We start from the raw sequence: 19,747 nt of genomic DNA, 5'->3' as shown, positions 1-19,747 counted from the left end.
CCAGGCACATCCTGATCGCCCTGTGCAGCATGGATTGCCCCTACTACCCTAGCCCCCCCCTCCCCACTCCCACACCGCTGCTGGCTTCCCCCCTATCCTCTCCCGACGGCTGTTGCTGCGGGGATATTTTAGGATGAATGGGGGAAGGGGCTGGTAAATATGTAATTTACTGACCCCTTCCCTTTCTGAATGAACACAGTGAGCTTTGGGGTGCACACCCTAATGCAATAGGCTGCGCACACCTATGAACAGAGCTCTCCCAGCTCCAGCTGTCAATGCATGGAGACCCCCTTTACATCAGATGTCACCATCAGAGTCCTCATTTACATTAGATGTCACCATCAGAGTCCTCATGTACATTAGATGTCCCCATCAGAGTCCTCCTTTACATTAGATGTCCCCATCAGAGTCCTCCTTTACATTAGATGTCCCCATCAGAGTCCTCCTTTACATTAGATGTCCTCATCAGAGTCCTCCTTTACATTAGATGTCCCCATCAAAGTCCTCCTTACATTAGATGTCCCCATCAGAGTCCCCCTTTACATCAGATGTCCCCCTTAGATCCCTCCTTTACATTAGATGTCCCATCAGAGTCCTCCTTTACATTAGATGTCCCCATCAGAGCCCCCTTTACATTAGGTGTCGACATTAGAGTCCCCCTTTACATCAGATGTCCCCCTTAGAGCCCTCCTTTACATTATATGTCCCATCAGAGCCCTCCTTTACATTAGATGTCCCTTTAGAGTCCTCCTGTACATTAGATGTCCCCATCAGAGTCCTCATTTACATTAGATGTCCCCATCAGAGTCCTCCTTTATATCAGATGTCCCCATCAGAATCCTCCTTTATATCAGATGTCCCCATCAGAGTCCTCTTTTACATTAGATGTCACCATCAGGGTCCTCCTTTACATTAGATGTCACCATCAGAGACCCCCTTTACATCCGATGTCCCCATCAGAGTCCTCCTTTACATCAGATGTCACCATCAGAAAAAAGAATTTCTTCATTAGTTTAGGACAATATGTATTCTTCTACATATTTTTGGTAAAAAAAATAAAAAATAAATCGCAATAAGTGTATATTGATTGGTTTGCGCAAAAGTTATAGCATCTACAAAATAGGGGATAGATTTATGGCATTTTTATTATTTATGTTTTACTAGTAATGGCGGTGATCTGCGTGATTTTTAGTGGGACTGCGACATCGCGGCAGACAGATCGGACACTTTTGACATTTTTTTTGGGACCATTGACATTTATATAGTGCTAGAAAAATGCACTGATTACTGTGTAAATGTCACTGGCAAAGAAAGGGTTAACACTAGGGGGCAATCAAAGGGTTAAATGTGTTCCCTAGGGAGGTGTTTCTAGCCGTGGGGGTGAAGGGGATTGGCTGAAGGAGGAGAGAGATCGCTGTTCTTAATCACTAGGAACAGCACAGCTCTCTCTCTCTCTCTCCTCCATTGTCAGAATGGGGTTCTGTCTGTTTACATTGACAGATCCCCGTTCTGGCTCTCTTTCCTGTGGTGACGGTTAGCCGGCGGACATCGTGGCCCCCGGGCCTTGTGCAACGGGCGCGCGTGGCTGCTGTGGCTCTTAAAGGAGCCGACACACAGGTAACACACAGGTGGAGCATTTTGTGGGAAGGAGCCGACCTGCCGCACTATAATGACGGCGGCAAGTGGTTAAATAGGAGGGCCGGTTAAAAAAAAAAAAAATTAAAGTCAGCAGCTGCAAACACTGCAGCTGCTGACTTAAAGCAAGAGACCGCCGGGAGTTCCGCCGTTTTTTTTTTTTTAAAAGCCAGCAGCTACAAATACTGCAGCTGCTGACTTTTAAAATAGTGACACTTACCCGCCCAGCGCGCCCGCGATGTCGGCACCCGAAGCTGATCTCTCGATCGTCTCTCGGGTGCTGCCGCCGCCATCTTGGCTATGGGAATCAGGAAGTGGAGCCTTGCGGCTTCATTTCCTGGTTCCCTACTGCGCATGCGCGAGTCGCACTGCACAATAAGGATGGTCCCCGCTGTCTCTGGGATCTGTGTGTTTCCCAGCAGGCAGCGGGGGACCTTCGGAAAGGGGCGTAGATATCTGCGGAAAGGGGCGTATATTCTGCAGATATTTATGCCGGAAGTGGGTGCAGATACCTGTACTGTACAGGTACCTGCACCCCCCCTCCCCTCTGAAAGGTGCCAATTGTGGCGCCGGAGGGGGTGAGGGTTCCAATGAGCGGAAGCTCCACTTTAGGGTGGACCTCCGCTTTAATAAGTCCTGTCCAGGGCGCCAGCGATGTCGGCCGCCCGAGGCCGACCCGTCCCTCGGCTCTCGGGTCCCGGCACCGCCATTCTTTCTAAGGGAAACAGGCAGTGGAGCCTTGCGGCTTCACTGGCCATTTCCTACTGCGCATGCGCGAGTCGCTCAGCGCTTTGTGAATGGGACGCGCTGTGTTCTGGGACACACAGTTCCCAGAACACAACGCGACCCATTACCCATTACCCAGAAGACAACGCAACGAGGAGAGAAGAAAGAAGATCTCCGCGGAGGAGGAAGAGGCAGATTAGGATGATGTGCCTAGCAACAGGCATTTCTGGTAAGTAAAAAAAAAAATATTTTTTCATTTTTTTTTTTTTAAACATTTTTTTTAATGTGTTTTTTTTTTCAGGGTGGCCCTCCACTTTAACAATAATGTAAAAAATCTTTAGGCGAGCAGATGGACAGACAAATAGAAAATTGTATCAAATTCTTACCTTCATTTTTCTTTCCTAGCACCAATCCATGACCGCATAACTGCCATGTTGGCGCCAGGAAAATAACATTGTCAAATTAAATGGATGCACATTTAAGCTGTTAAATTTGTTCTGGGTATCTATGGATCAATGACCTCCGCTCATGAAAAAAATAAAAAAATAAATTGAAACGTGACTCAGTAATGTCTTCTGGAGGTTTCGCGTGACAGACGGAACACATGACAGGATGTCTGTAAGCCACAACCCCGGAGTGTCGGGTCATGTCACCGTCAATAGGGAACCTCCTTTATCTGAAAGTTGAACTGATGAAATGCCTAAAGCTATTACTAAGGTATATCCTCTGCTACTCTGCACTTCAAAAAACGCAACGTCAACCCTTGTGAAATAGAATAGTGAGGTGTAGTAAGAGAGAGAGAGAGCTTTCTTATATAATAAAAAGCATTCCGATCAAAATGTATGTCTGGGAGAAAAAAAAAAAATGATATATATATATATATATATATATATATATATATATACATACATACATACATACATACATACATACATACATACATACATACATACATACATACATACACACACACACACACACGTATTTATATATATACAGCGGGTAAAATAAGTACTGAACACCATTTTTCGTAAATATATTTGTAAAGGTGCTATTGACATCAAATCTTCCACACATGTCGGTAACAACCCCTGCAATCCATACATACAAAGACACCAAAACAAATAAGTTCAGAAATGAGGTTCTGTGTAATAAAATGGAATGACACAAGGAAAAAATATTGAACACGTGAAGAAAGGGAGGTGCAAAAAGGAATGGAAAGCCAAGCTGAAATCTATCAGTAATTAGAAAGCAATCCTCCCCCTTGTCAGTGCAAATTAAAGCGGTAGTAAACCTGCACATAAAAAAAAAAAAAAAAAAAAAAAGGAAAAAAAAAATCCCTGCAAGGCAAAGGTATAATGAGCTAGTATGCAGCGCATACTAGCTCATTATCAAATACTTACCTCAGAACGAGGCCCCCGTATCGGTGCCCGTTCCACGCCTGAGGGAGCTGACATCTTGCCCTCGGCGTGTGTCTTCCGGGTTCGCGGCCCCCGGCGATGCCTTGCGGCTTCACTGCCCGTTTCCTACCGTGCAGCGCTTTGTGAATGGGGTTGCGCGGTGTTCTGGGACACACACAGTTCCCAGAACACACCACGCCCCATTCCACCGAAGACAACACGCATAGGAGAAGACCGAAGACCACCGTGGAGTAGGAAGAGGCAGATTAGGACGATCTGCCTAGCAACAGGCATTCTGGTGAGTTTATAAAAAAAAAAATATATATATATATTTTTCTTTTATATATTTTTTGGAACATTTTAATGTTGTTTCGTTTTTTAGGGTGGCCCTCCACTTTAAATATCAGCTGGTTCAGTCTCAGCTGATGGCCTATAAAAAGGTGTCTCATTACCGAAGGTGTCACAAAATAAACCTCCCATGATGGGTAAAGCAAAGAGCTCTCTCAAGACCTTTGCAACCTTAGGGAATTAAATGGCGGTCGTTGCAACTTTTTATGTCACGCGGTATTTGCGCAGCAATTTTTCAAAAAAAAAAAAAAGTTTCATAAATAAAAAAAAAACAAAATTTTTTTTGTAAAATGTGAAAATATGATGATATGTGAGTGCTTTTTCCCTTTTTTATTCGGTGAAAATATGATGTTACGCTAAGTAAATAGATACCTGACATGTCATGGTTGAATATTGCGCACACTTGTGGAATGGCGCCAAACTTGAGTACTTAAATAACTCCATTTTAAAATGGCTTTACATTTTTTTTTTTACAGGTTACATGTGAAAAACATCTTGAAGGGACAGCGTTTGTAAATATTTTAGTTAAATTTAGTATAACTAGTATAACTAGTATAACTGCAATCGCCAACATAGTGAGAGCGAATGCGTAATTTGTGAATATGTAACCTGTGTGTATCTGGCTCTGATATTAGCCAGAGTCTCACCGGCCACTGACCTCCTCGCTGTATACTGTATATATACCCATGGCTGCAGGGAAGAAAATTGCTTAAAGCGGAGTTCCACCCAAAACTGAAACTTACGCTCTTTGTACACCTCCCGCTGTCGCCAGGCCAGTAGAAGACAGGAGGGGAGCCTGGCGCATGCGCAGTAGGGTTCCCGACGTGAAGCTGAAAGGCTACACTGCCGGGTTCCCTTACTCGCAATCAGGGCTGGACTGGGACAAAAATTTGGCCCTGGACTTCATCATGGCCGGCCCACTTTAATTTTGAGTGTCTCCATCTGCACTTCCCCTTACATCAGAATGTCCTCCCTCTCCTCCCCCTCCCACGTGTACTCACAGTTTTGAAGGCAGCTTCTCGTACCTCTCTCCAGTCATGTGATAAGGGGAGAGAGGATGGAACGTCTGCCAGCTATCTCCCTCTGCAGGCTGGAGGGAGCAGAAAGCCTAATGCTCTCTCCAGCGAGTGACGACTGCTGCTCCTACTAACAGGAGTGAAATTACGATCACTCACTGTCAGAGGAGTGGCTCCAGGACTGCACCTGACCGGCCCACTGAACCATCGGCCCACCGGGAAACTCCCTGTAGTCCCAATGGCCAGTACATGCCTGCTCGCAATGGAGGCGGCATGCACCCGACAGCTGATGGAAACATCAGCTGCGGGTGCCGTCATCGCTGGACTCCAGGACAGGTAAGTGTCCGATTATAAAATGAATGTATGGCTTGCTTTAGATCATTTCAAAGCAGCCGAAAAATTTGCAAAATGGACATCTGCCCTGCTAGCAAGTCCCTGCGGTTGCCACTATCCTTATCCTCTAAAATTGTACAATGCTGCGTCTAAGCCAATTGCAACTGTGCAGTTGCTCCAGAGCTTAGTAAATGAGATGAAGCTTCACCCAATCACGTGCAAGAAAAAAAAAACAGCATTTTTGCTTCCACATGATTGGATGATGGAAGTCAGCAGAGCTTCGCCATAGCAGCCAAAGTACAATGACGGCGGTTCACGCAGCCGTGCCAACCTGTCGCAGTACAACTGCGGCGGCTGGTCGGCAAGTTGTTAAATAAATGTTTCCATTTTCATTGCATGCTTTATTTTAGACACAATGTTTCTCTATGCCATTGTTTGTCAACTCCAGCCCTCCTTGGCGCCATGTTGAACTTCCAGTGACCAGTATGAGAGAGTGAGAGCGATAACACCAAATTTAACACACCTGCTCCCCATTCAAACCTGAGACCTTCTAACACTAACAAGTCACATGATACTGGGTTTTAACAGGTCATGTTTTCAGGATTTTCCCTCAGATGAAACAGCTGTGATAATTACTAAGGCAGTAAAACTGATCAAATCCCCTGTGCAAAATAATGGGGAGCCTGAAAACATGGACCTGTTGGGAAGCCTTGAGGACTGGAGTTGGAGGGGCCACCAGGGTGCTCTACTTGGCTTCCTGAACACATCACAGCCCTCGGCCTCAGTACTCCTCTCCAAAGTCCTCAGTCCTGATGAACGCAGTGGGAGGAGTTATGCAAAATATCAAAAAGCCCTGATGGGTGGGTGTCAGTCTGGAGGAGCGGTTGTTCCTAGGTAGGGTTCCTGAAGTAACACCCACGCTGAGCCTAAAAATCCAATAAATGAAATGAGGGGGGCCAGGGACAGTCAGGCTGGTGAGGAAAAAGCTAGATGATACTGGACGTCCTCCAGCCAGAAAATGAGGCGGGGCTCTATCTGGTTTGCTGCAGCTTCCAGTGCACATTGTAAAAAGCTCGCAGTGTGCAGTCACATCAAAGCCAACAATTTCAATTACAACTGTGCAAACTGATGGGAAGGTCGGAAATTGGCTTTAAATTAAATGTATAAGACGTGGCCCTTCAGCTAGTTATTTGTGTACGCGGCATTCTGCCTCTATGGCTCTAATGGATAAACACAATCCATTAACAGACATTACTTCAGGGACCTCAAGAAATCGCATGAGACCAATAAATGAGGGAAAAAGAGAGAGCAGAACGTACAATCCCCTCATTCATATCTTCTGTGCAGCAAACAAGTATGTTGTGCCACACAATGGCCTCATTTTAAGGGTTCAATGCCCATTGTCAGGACTTAAAGCTCAACTCCGGGCACAAAAACTTTAATTTAAAAATATTTCTTATTAGCCAAGAAGGATATACAATGCCTCACAAAAGTGAGTACACCCCTCACATTTCTGTAAATATCTTATTCTATCTTTTCATGTGACAACACTGAAGAAATGACACTTGTCTACAATGTAAAGTAGTGAGTGTACAGCTTGTATAACAGTGTAAATTTCCTGTCCCCTCAAAATAACTCAACACACAGCCATTAATGTCTAAACCGCTGGCAACAAAAGTCAGTACACCCCTAAGTGAAAATGTCCAAATTGGGCCCAAAGTGTCAATATTTTGTGTGGCCACCATTATTTTCCAGCACTGCCTTAACCCTCTTGGGCATGGAGGTCACCAGAGCTTCACAGGTTGCCACTGGAGTCCTCTTCCCCTCCCCCATGATGACATCACGGAGCTGGTGGATGTTGGAGACCTTGCGCTCCTCCACCTTCCGTTTGAGGATGTCCCACAGATGATCAATAGGGTTTAGGTCTGGAGACATGCTTGGCCAGTCCATCACCTTTACCCTCAGCTACTTTAGCAAGGCAGTGGTCGTCTTGGAGGTGTGTTTGGGGTGGTTATCATGTTGGAATACTGCCCTGCGGCCCAGTCTCTGAAGGGAGGGGATCATGCTCTGCTTCAGTATGTCACAGTACATGTTGGCATTCATGGTTCCCTCAATGATCTGTAGCTCCGCAGTGCCGGCAGCACTCATGCAGCCCCAGACCATGACACTCCCACCACCATGCTTGACTGTAGGCAAGACACACTTGTCTTTATCCTCCTCACCTGGTTGCCCCCACACACGCTTGTCACCATCTGAACCAAATAAGTTCAACTTGATCTCATCAGACCACAGGACATGGTTCCAGTAATCCATGTCCTTAGTCAAACTGTTTGCAGGCTTTCTTGTGCATCATCTTTAGAAGAGGCTTCCTTCTGGGACGACAGCCATGCAGACCAAGTTGATGCAGTGTGCGGCGTATGGTCTGAGCACTGACAGGCTGACCCCCCCACTCCTACAACCTCTGCAGCAATGCTGGCAGCACTCAGGGCCGCTGATAGGGCAGTACAACCAGCCCTGTTGTACCGGGCCCGGCCAGCAGGGGGGGCCCGAGCAGCTTTTAACTTCTAGCTAAAAAAAAAAAAAAAAAAAAAAAACGAAATAACTATATTAACCTGCACCCACTTGATTACTAACATATATAAGGAATATATATTCATTTCCTGGGCCCCATCAGGTTACCAGAGGGGCCCAGGAGGTGAAAGCAGAAGAGGGACTTTTTTTCTATTTTCGGGTGCAGGGATACAATGCTGTGCCGCATGCTGTTCTCAGTATACCTGCACAAACTAAAGTTCTTCCTGCTCACTGTATGCCTCCCCGGCGGATGGATATTACTGTTATACGGCTCCCTTCATCCAGTAAGTGCTGCAGCTTGAGGGACTTATCACTGGGACGGCTGAGACAGACAGAGCAGCAGGAGTAATCTGGACAATGGCAGTGGTGCACAGGCAAGCAGTCCCCTGCACACACACACACACACTGACAGGTCACACTATTGTAGCATGTGCAGTCCCTAGACTCTGTGTGCTCATGGTTATTATCATTATGATGATCAGGGCACAGTAGGTGCTGTATGGCTCTGTCAGTGTAACATGACTGTGTGGTGCTGACTTTCCTGATATATGACTGTACTGTGTGTTACAGACTATAACTCAGCACAGCCATAACAAAGTCAGCATCACACAGTCATGTTACACTGACAGAGCCACACAGCACCTGCTGTGCACTGATCATCATAATGATAATGACCATGTGCACATAGTGAGATGCTACTTTTACACATGTGATGGGGGAAGGGACAGTAAAAATACATAGCCAAGCTGCATTTTTACCACCCCCAAACCACTCTCCTTTCATAACCTTTCACCCAAGCTTTGCAATTAGGTCCTTTTTCATGCAGACCTGATTGAAAGCTCCGTATGAAGACACAAACTGAATGGGCACAGATGTCAAAACACTGACATCTCTCCCATTCAGATGCAGTTATGATTGGTGGGGCGCTGTAAATGTTAAATGTTCCAGCTCCTGCCTCCTGCCCTGACAGCGTGGAGGCAGGGGTGGGGTTATGGGCGGAGCCAGGATGGGTTGTGGGCGGGGTCAATGGGGCCCCGTCAGGTAGGCTGTATGGGGCCCCATGATTTCTAACAGCGGCCCTGGCAGCACTCATACGTCTATTTCCCAAAGACAACCTCTGGATATGACGCTGAGCACGTCACCTCAACTTCTTTGGTCCACCATGATGAGGCCTGTTCTGAGGGGAACCTGTCCTGTTAAACCGCTGTATGGTCTTAGCCACCGTGCTGCAGCTCAATTCTAGGGTCTTGGCAATTCTCTTATAGCCTAGGCCAGTGATGGCGAACCTTGGCACCCCAGATGTTTTGGAACTACATTTCCCATGATGCTCAAGCAATCTTCAGTGTAGTTGAGCATCATGGGAAATGTAGTTCCAAAACATCTGGGGTGCCGAGGTTCGCCATCACTGGCCTAGGTCATGTTTATGTAGAGCAACAATTCTTATTTTCAGATACTCAGAGAGTTCTTTGCCATGAGGTGCCATGTTGAACTTCCAGTGACCAGTATCAGAGAGTGAGAGCGATAACACCAAATTTAACACACCTGCTCCCCATTCACACCTGAAACACTAACGAGTCACATGACACCGGGGAGGGAAAATGGCTGATTGGGCCCAATTTGGACATTTTTCACTTAGGGGGTGTACTGACTTTTGTTGCCAGCGGTTTAGACATTAATGGCTGTGTGTTGAGTTATTTTGAGGGGACGGCAAATTTACACTGTTATACAAGCTGTACACTCACTACTTTACATTGTAGACAAGTGTCATTTCTTTAGTGTTGTCACATGAAAAGATAGAAGAAAATATTTACAAAAATGGGAGGGGTGTACTCACTTTTGTGAGATACTGTATATCCAACAAATGAACAAATAGAAACCCCTGTATACAAAGTAACCTTCTATAAATAACTTGTATCTGTGATCTTATAACAATGTTGCAATCAAAACAAATAAACGTCTTGTGTAAACAGTTGATATATCTTCTTAAAAACACTTGCAGCTTACTGCTACAGGGCGACTGTTGTGCAGAAACCCGTGTGTGTGTGTGTGTTTGTGTGTGTGTGTGTGTGTGTATATATATATATATATATATACAGTGTGTTTGCAGCTGTATTATTGACCTTGTTTCTTTATTCTCCGTCATATGTTGTATTATTGATGTATGTATAGGAAAGAGTGATGTGTTATGTTTTTCCTCGTCACCCCAGCATGCACACAGTGACATTTGAAGGATTTCATAGCCCCAGGCCTCAGTATGGGTGGAAAGTGTCACCTGTCTCCCACAAAGAGAGAATTTGGGGAATTAACAATCCTTTGATGAAGGTGACAATAGCTGCACTATGGGGGTTATTTACTAAAGGAAACTCGACTGTGCACTGCAAGTGCACTTGGAAGTAAAGTCGCTGTAGATCTGAGGGGGACATGCAAGGAAAATAAAAAACAGCATTTTAGCTTGCATATGATTGGATGATAAAGTCAGCAGAGCTTCCACTCATTTCAGATCTACCTCTTAGATTTAGAGCAACTGCACTTCCAAGTGCACTTTCAAACGCACTTGCAGTGCAAAGTGGATTTTCCTTTTCGTAAATAACCCCCTTTGTGTCACCCCTGAGTGATGGGGATCAGATCTCCATCTGAATGTCACACCATGGGTTCAGGGGATGGGGACTCCTATCCGGGATAATTAGAACTTTTACATTTCCAGCCTCTTGGTCGGGTCTGTGTATTGGCCAGCTGTGACCTTGCAGGGGTCCTGTTGTTTGACTCCCAGCAGGAAGAGATCCATACTGTGATGTCATTAGCAGTGGAACGTGACCCCGATTTAAAGTGTATCTAATCTCGAGAACACAAATGTCATATTTTGCAGATTACCATTCCTAAAGCGCCGTAAACACGATCAGAATATCGTCCAAAAAAATTTCAAACGATCGTACGATAATCTGATCGTTAGTACACAGCTTTGGTCTGAAATTTTTAGAAGGGAAATACACAAAAAAAAAAGAATTCTCGCACGATATCAGATCGTACGATTTTCATTTAATTGGTACAGTTTTTTTCTGAAAATACAATAGAATACAATACATTACTTCCAAATTTTTATTATATCCTATGAGAATTTTCATACTTTAATAACCACTTCATTTTCGATATTGGAGACTAGTATGCATTACATTTTTTTTTTAAAAAGGACGATCCTTCGTCCGATAATCTTGTTGTGTGTATTAGGTGTATTATTTCCATTCAGCCATTGATTGAACAAAAAATAATGACCCGATCCCCCCCATCCACAAACCTAATGTGGATGGGAGAGTCCTCACTGCTTTGCTAGTGTGGGCACTTCCCCGCCATCAGAATACACTGATCAGTGATACCGGCTATAGCCAGCAGCATTGATCGTGTGGGGAGAATCCAAGGGGAATTCAATTGGTAGATTGAATTCTTCACAAGTAGCCTGCCCATACGTAGATCGAAGTTCAGCTGGTCCCTTCTGAAGTGGCTGAATGTCAATTTGTCAGTATTGCAGAGGACGGTGTCAGTAGGGCAGTGGATGGTGTCAGTAGGGCAGCGGACGGTGTCAGTAGGGCAGCGGACGGTGTCCGTAGGGCAGCGGACGGTGTCAGTAGGGCAGTGGACGGTGTCAGTAGAGCAGTGGACGGTGTCAGTAGAGCAGTGGACGGTGTCAGAAGGGCAGTGGACAGTGTCAGTAGGGCAGCAGGCGGTGTCAGTACAGCAGGGGACAGTGTCAGTAGGGCAGTGGACAGTGTCAGTAGGGGAGTGGACAGTGTCAGTAGGGCAGTGGACAGTGTCAGTAGGGCAGCGGACAGTGTCAGTAGATCAGTGGATGGTGTCAGTAGATCAGTGGACGGTGTCAGTAGAGCAGTGGATGGTGTCAGTAGATCAGTGGACGGTGTCAGTAGAGCAGTGGATGGTGTCAGTAGAGCAGAGTACGGTGTCAGTAGAGCAGTGGACAGTGTCAGTAGAGCAGTGGATGGTGTCAGTAGAGCAGTGGACGGTGTCAGTAGAGCAGTGGACAGTGTCAGTAGAGCAGTGGATGGTGTCAGTAGAGCAGTGGACGGTGTCAGTAGAGCAGTGGACAGTGTCAGTAGAGCAGTGGATGGTGTCAGTAGAGCAGTGGACGGTGTCAGTAGAGCAGTGGACGGTGTCAGTAGATAGAGCAGTGGACGGTGTCAGTAGAGCAGTGGACGGTGTCAGTAGAGCAGTGGATGGTGTCAGTAGAGCAGTGGATGGTGTCAGTAGAGCAGTGGACGGTGTCAGTAGAGCAGTGGATGGTGTCAGTAGAGCAGTGGACGGTGTCAGTAGAGCAGTGGATGGTGTCAGTAGAGCAGTGGATGGTGTCAGTAGAGCAGTGGACGGTGTCAGTAGAGCAGTGGATGGTGTCAGTAGAGCAGTGGACGGTGTCAGTAGAGCAATGGACAGTTGCAGTAGGGCAGTGGACGGTGTCAGTAGTTGTTTATTTTTTTTATAATTTTAATTTTTTTATCATTTATATTTTTACAATTTGTTTAGGAACCCCGTTTGCTTTGGTGAAATTGTGAAACTGTGTTTAATATGCTTCAGTTCGTGAATGAACAGGAAGCCGCTCACCACAGAGCACTTTCCATTCATTCACTGCCCCGTGCAGCTGAGGCTGCAGAAAAAGGCGTGTGTGTTTGAGCTTTGGGGTGCCCACCCTAATGGAATAGGCTGCGCACACCTATGACTAACGATCGGATTATCGTACGATCACTTAGAAATTGGCATTTTCCATCTGATTTTCTGATCATGTGTACTAGGCTTGAGTTTGTATCACCAGTAGAAAAAGCACTTTATTGGCGGTGAGCGTTTACATAACGCAGCAGCTGGTGACCCAATATCAGGTTCTGAGCGATTTCTCTAATCATAACACAAAAAGCCAAATGGAATCTTAAAAGGTCTCATCGTTGGCTTGTGCATTTCAAGTCTTGTGTAACACGCATGATAAATAAAAAAAAAGTGACATCTTCATGAGGACATCAGCCTCTGGCAACAGGCGCTTACCTTTCTGGAATTCTTTAAGATAAATCAGACACACATTTAGTGAAGTCCCAGGGGGTTGTTTACGAAAGGCAAATCCACTTTGCACTGCAAGTGCACTTGAATGTGCAGTCACTCTAAATATAAGGGGTAGATCTGAAATGAGTGGAAGCTCTGCTGATTTTATCAGCCAATCATGTGCAAGCTAAAATGCTGTTTTTTTATTCTCCTTGCATGTCCCCCTCGGATCTACAGGGACTGCACTTCCAAGTGCATTTGCAGTGCAAACTGGATTTTCCTTTAGTAAATAACCCCCACAATGTTGAAGAGCCAATACATAAACCACTTATTATTTATTTATTACAGGTACTTATACTATATAGCGCCATCGATTTACACAGCGCTTTACATTGTATAGTACATTCACATCAGTCCCTGCCCTGAGAGCTTACATTCTAAGGCCCCTAACTCACATTCTTACATACTGTACACATAACTAAGGCCAATTTAGGCAGAAGCCAATTAACCTACCAGCATGTCTTTGGCATGTCGGAAAAAAACACATAGAAGGTCAGGGAGAACATGCAAACTACACGCAGGGGGTGCCATGGTTGGGATTCCCTTTTTACGTTTTTCCTTTATTTAAAAAAAAAAACCTTTTCATTGGAGTAAAAGCAAATGGCATCTGTTCAAATGGGCAAATTATCAACCAAAAGCTGCATGGAGTTAGGTCGCTGCGCCACTGATTTTACACCCCACCACCCATAGTGTGGGTGGTAAAACGCTGCTATTTTTAGCGGCGTTTTACCGCCGGATTTGTGGCGCATTTCGGCTGCTATCGGGGCGCTTTTACTTCCCGCTAGCAGCCGAGAAAGGGTTAAAACTGCCGGCAATAGCGGCGTTTTGCTGGCGGTATTACAGCGCTGTCCCATTGAATTCCATGGAGAGCAGCGTTGGAGGAGCGGTAAACACACCACTCCTTCACCGCTCCAAAGAAGCTGCTGGCAGGACTTTTCCCTGACGTCCTGCCAGCGCACCGCTGTAGTGTGAAAGCCCTCGGGCTTTCATACTACATACAATGGTGCAGCTTTTTTAGAGCGGATTGCAGGCTCTATTTCTAACGCTATAGAACCTGCAAAACGCCCTGGTGTGAAAGGGGTCTAAGTGTAACATTGGGGGGTTATTTACGAAAGGCAAATCCACTTTGCACTACAAGTTCTAACTGCGACTGCACTTCCAAGTGCCCTTGTAGTGCACAGTGGATTTGCCTTTCGTAAATAACTCCCAGTGTAATGCCGCGTACACACGATAGGACTTAAGTCCGGCAGACTTTCGACGGAGTTCTGACGGAGTTCTGACAGAGTTCTGACGGACTTTCCGAATGAACAGACTTGGCCACAAACAATCACACCAAAGTCCGACGGATTCGAACGTGATGACGTATGACTGGACTAGAATAAGGAAGTTCATAGCCAGTAGCCAATAGCTGCCCTAGCGTCGGTTTTAGTCCGTCAGACTAGCACACACACGAGCGGATTTCTGGGTCCGGCAGAGTTCTGGCGGAAAATTTTGAAGCATGTTCCATTTCTAAAGTCTGTCAGACTTTTGCGAATCAAAAGTCCGTTGCAGCCCACACACGATCGAATAGTCTGCCGGAATCATTCCGTCAGACTTTGGATGTTGAAAAGTCCGGTCGTGTGTACGGGGCTTTACTCTAAAATCAGATATGCTACACTGGGGGTTACTTACGAAAGGCAAATCCACTTTTGCACTGCAAGTGCACTTGGAAGTGCAGTCGCTGTAGATCCGAGGGGGACATGCAAGGAAAATAAAAAACAGCATTTTAGCTTGCACATGATTGGATGATAAAATCAGCAGAGCTTCCCCTCATTTTTCAGATCTACCCCTCAGATTTACAGTGACTGCACTTCCAGGTGAACTTGCAGTGCAAAGTGGATATGCCTTTCGTAAATAACCCCCATATGTAACATATATATATATATATATATATATATATATATATATATATATATATATATATATATACAGTGGTGTGAAAAAGTGTTTGCCCCCTTCCTCATTTCCTGTTCCTTTGCATGTTTTGTCACACTTAAGTGTTTCGGAACATCAAACCAATTTAAACAATAGTCAAGGACAACACAAGTAAACACAAAATGCAATTTGTAAATGAAGGTGTTTATTATTAAAGGTGAAAAAAAATCCAAACCATCATGGCCCTGTGTGAAAAAGTGATTGCCCCCTAAACCTAATAACTGGTTGGGCCACCCTTAGCAGCAACAACTGCAACCAAGCGTTTGCGATAACGTGCAATGAGGCTTTTACAGCGTCCTGGAGGAATTTTGGCCCACTCATCTTTGCAGAATTGTCCTAATTCAGTTACATTAGAGGGTTTTCGAGCATGAACGGCCTTTTTAAGGTCATACCACAACATCTCAATAGGATTCAGGTCAGGACTTTGGCTAGGCCACTCCAAAGTCTTCATTTTGTTTTTCTTCAGCCATTCGGTGGTGGACTTGCTGGTGTGTTTAGGATCATTGTCCTGCTGCAGAACCCAAGTTCGTTTCAGCTTGAGTACACGAACAGATGGTCGGACATTCTCCTTCAGGATCTCTTGGTAGACAGCAGAATTCATAGTTCCTTTTATCACGGCAAGTCTTCCAGGTCCTGAAGCAGCAAAACAGCCCCAGACCATCACACTACCACCACCATATTTTACTGTTGGTATAATGTTCTTTTTATGAAATGCAGTGTTCCTTCTACGCCAGATATACTTGGACACACACCTTCCAAAGAGTTCCACTTTTGTCTCATCGGTCCACAGAATGTTGTCCCAAAAGTCTTGGGGATCATCAAGATGTGTTGTGGAGAAATTGAGACGAGCTTTGATGTTCTTTTTGCTCAGCAGTGGTTTTCTCCTTGGAACTCTGCCATGCAGGCCATTTTTGCCCAGTCTTTTCCTGATGGTGGAGGCATGAACGCTGACCTTAACTGAGGCAAGTGAGGCCTGCAGTTCTTTGGACGTTGTTGTGGGGTCTTTTGTGACCTCTTGGATGAGTCGTCGCTGCGCTCTTGGGGTAATTTTGGGCGGCCGGCCACTCCTGGGAAGGTTCACCACTGTTCCATGTCTTCGCCATTTGTGGATAATGGCTCTCACTGTGGTTCGCTGGATTCCCAAAGCTTTGGAAATGGCTTTATAACCCTTTCCAGACTGATAGATCTCAATTACTTCCTTTCTCAATTGTTCCTGAATTTCTTTGGGTCTCGGCATGATGTGTAGCTTTTAAGGATCTTCTGGTGGACCTTACTGTGTCAAGCAGCTCCTATTTAAGTGATGCCTTGATTGTGAACAGGTGTGGCAATAATCAGGCCTGGGTGTGGCTAGAGAAATTGAACTCAGGTGTGGACAACCACAGTTACAGTATGTTTTAACAAGGGGGGCAATCACTTTTTCACACAGGGCCATGATGGTTTGGATTTTTTTTCACCTTTAATAATAAACACCTTCATTTACAAATTGCATTTTGTGTTTACTTGTGTTGTCCTTGACTATTGTTTAAATTGGTTTGATGTTCCGAAACACTTAAGTGTGACAAGCATGCAAAGGAACAGGAAATGAGGAAGGGGGCAAACACTTTTTCACACCACTGTATATATGATTTTGATGTAACATTATGCTCTTTATCTGCTTTAAAGTGGTGTTCCAGCCACCATTTTTTTTTTTTTTTAAAGTCAGCAGCTACAAACACTGTAGCTGCTAACTTTTAATAAGGACACTTACTTGTCCAGGGAGCCCGCTATGTCGGCCCCCCGAGGCCGATCCATCTGTCGGATGCCGACGCCACCATCTTCACAAAGGGAAACAGGCAGTGGAGCCTTGTGGCTTCACTGCCCGTTTCCTACTGCGCATGCGAGAGTCGCGCGGTGCTTTGTGAATGGCCCCGTTGTTTTCTGGGATGCACACATGTCCCAGAAGGCAATGGGACAGCTCACCGAAGAGGAGGAAGTGCTGCCGAATAGGAAGAGGCAGATTAGGAAGACTGCCTAGCAACAGGGGTTTCTGCGACGAGAATTCCGATTGTGTGTACGCGGCATTAGTGTTGCATTATAAAATATATATGGTTTTAGCTTTACATTGCAACATATATATGATATTAGCATTACACTGTAACATAGATCTGGTTTTAGTGTTACATTTATGACATAGTTACATAGTTAGTAAGGTTGAATAAAGACACCAGTCCATCCTTACTGAGTGTCTACAATTGTCCCTATCCCTGTACATTGCACACTCACATCGGTCCCTACCCTCGAGGAGCCCACAATCCAAGGTCCCCATTCATATACTAGGTCCAATTTTGGACAGAAGCCAATTAACCTACCTGCATGTCTTTGGAGTGTGGGAGGAAACCGGAGTACCAAGAGGAAACCCACGCAGGCACAGGGAGAACATGCAAACTCCAGGCAGGTAGTGTCGTGGTTGGGATTTGAACCAGTCATCCTTTTTACTGCTAGGCAAGAGTGCTAACCACTACACCACTGTGCCACCCTAACCGTTATCTGCTTTTAGGGGTTTATTTATGAAAGGCAAATCCACTTTGCACTGCACTTGGTAGATCTGAAATGAGGGGAAGCTCTGCTGATTTTATCATCCAATCATGTGCAAGCTAAAATTTTGTTTTTTATTTTCCTTGCATGTCCCCCTCGGATCTACAGCGGCTTTACTTACAAGTGCACTTTCAGTGCAAAGTGGATTTTCCTTTCGTAAATAACCCCCTTAGTGTTGCATCGTAACTTATATCTGATTTTAGCGTTACATTATCACATATATGATTTTAGCATTATATTGTACCATATATCTGATTTTAGTGTTACATTGTAACATACTGATGTGAATGTACATTATATATGTAAAGCGTTGCTTAAACTTATGGTACTGTATAAATACCTGTAATAAAGAAGTAATAGACATATATCTGATTTTATGTGTTACATTATAACCGTTATCTGCTCTAAGCATTGCAAGGTAACATATATATGATTTTAGCATTACATTGTAACATATAGCTGATTTTAGCATTATATGGTAACATATAGCTGATTTGATGTTACATTGTCACATATATGATGTTAGTGTTACATTGTAGCGTATATATATATATATATATATATATATATATATATATATATATATATATATATATATATATTTATATATGATTTTAGTGTTACATTATAACCGTTATCTGCTCTAAGCATTGGTAACATATATATGATTTTAGCATTACATTGTAACATATAGATGATTTAACGTTACATTGTCACATATGATGTTAGTGTTACATTGTAGCGTATATATATCTGATTTTAGTGTTACATTGTATCTATCTTTACATAACGCAAACAAGTTACTTTCTCTAAGCGGTGATCTTCTGTGTGACCAAGCGCAGATTTACTTTAAAAATATTAACTTTTTCTTTCAGTTAAAAGTTTAAGTTTTGGATTTTCCAGCCCCCCAACCCTCCTCGAGGATTGAACATAAAGAATCGTTAACTGTTTTCAACATTCTCCTCCCAGAGAACAAAGATCCTTTTATGTTGTTGTTCCGCGCCCTGCTCTTATTTTCCTATAAATATTCACTTATTCTGCCAAGCATTCATTGATGTCCCTGCACATAGTGCACATAGCTGTCTATAGGTGTAGAATGAAGCTGCTTTACCTGCTTTGTGCTCCTGAGTGTGTTGGCCTAGCTCCATGCAGATCCTTTGTGCAGGCAGGAGGATGTCTGCAAAGCAATTCTCTTTGAGAGTCCCCCCCCCCCTTCCTCCTCTCCCTTGCCCCTCCCATTAGGGTGACACACACAGGCAGCTGACCAATCACACACGTTCAGCACAAACACATCATCTTCTTTCCAACAGCTGGATTGGTGCAGCCGGCTCAAACCACCATCTGACAACCAGCATGTTGCCATAACAATCTGTCCACACTCATCCAGCCGGTGTGAGGCTGAAGGTGCATGGAAGGCGATTATTGCAGCATGGCGCTTCATTCTGCATTCTCTTTTGAAGAGCGAAACGTGCCGGATTAAAAATAGAACAAAAGAAAATGTAAAATTTTCAATGTGGCTGTGCGCAGTAAAATGCGAAATATTCAACAGTCGTTATTCATGGTAGTGAGTTACGACCCCGGTGATGGTTCTGGTTTTCAGATGAGTTCATACATGTTGGAGCGTGTTCTAGATCAGGCTTTCTCAACCTTGTAACCCTAGAGGAACCCCAAAAATAATTTTCAGGTCTCGAGGAACGCTTACTAAAACCAATTCATCAGGGGTCAATAGAACAATGCCCCTTATACTGGTGGTCAGTAGGAAGAATGTTCCCTTTAAAAATGGTGCTCAGAATGCCACCCTTACAGACAGCTATTAATATATTTTGTGTCATGCTGATGGCTTTGCTAAGTGATGCTGAACCTTGAACTCTGTAGGCACCATCAAAAAGGTGATTTATTAGCCACAGCTTAAGGAACCCCCAGCAACCTCGGGAGGAACCCCAGGGTTCCACGGAACCCTGGTTGAGAATGGCTGTTCTAGATCAAGGGTCTTCAAACTTTTCAAACCAAGGGCCAGTTTATTGTCCTTCAGCCTTTAGGAGGGCCGGATTGTGCTCAGCAGGGGGGCAGAAAATGTCC

At 44.7% G+C, this 19,747-nt stretch overlaps 1 protein-coding gene across 1 annotated transcript in view; it reads right to left on the bottom strand.

Annotated features, from left to right (window-relative positions):
* The window catches only part of DHCR7 (7-dehydrocholesterol reductase), a 55,240-nt gene extending 36,368 nt beyond the window's left edge, over window positions 1-18,872 (bottom strand). Inside the window, exon 1 of the mRNA XM_077453603.1 lies at window positions 18,780-18,872. The gene's annotated coding sequence lies outside the window, so the exon portion shown is untranslated. The remainder of the gene's footprint in view (window positions 1-18,779) is intronic.
* Window positions 18,873-19,747: the final 875 nt, after the last annotated feature.

The sequence above is a fragment of the Lithobates pipiens genome, unplaced genomic scaffold (genome assembly GCF_037356315.1).
Source record: "Lithobates pipiens isolate NorthernLeopardFrog02 unplaced genomic scaffold, aLitPip1_a1.2 Scaffold_24, whole genome shotgun sequence".
NCBI classification, from domain to species: domain Eukaryota; kingdom Metazoa; phylum Chordata; class Amphibia; order Anura; family Ranidae; genus Lithobates; species Lithobates pipiens.
This window is presented reverse-complemented; position numbering and strand designations above follow the sequence as displayed.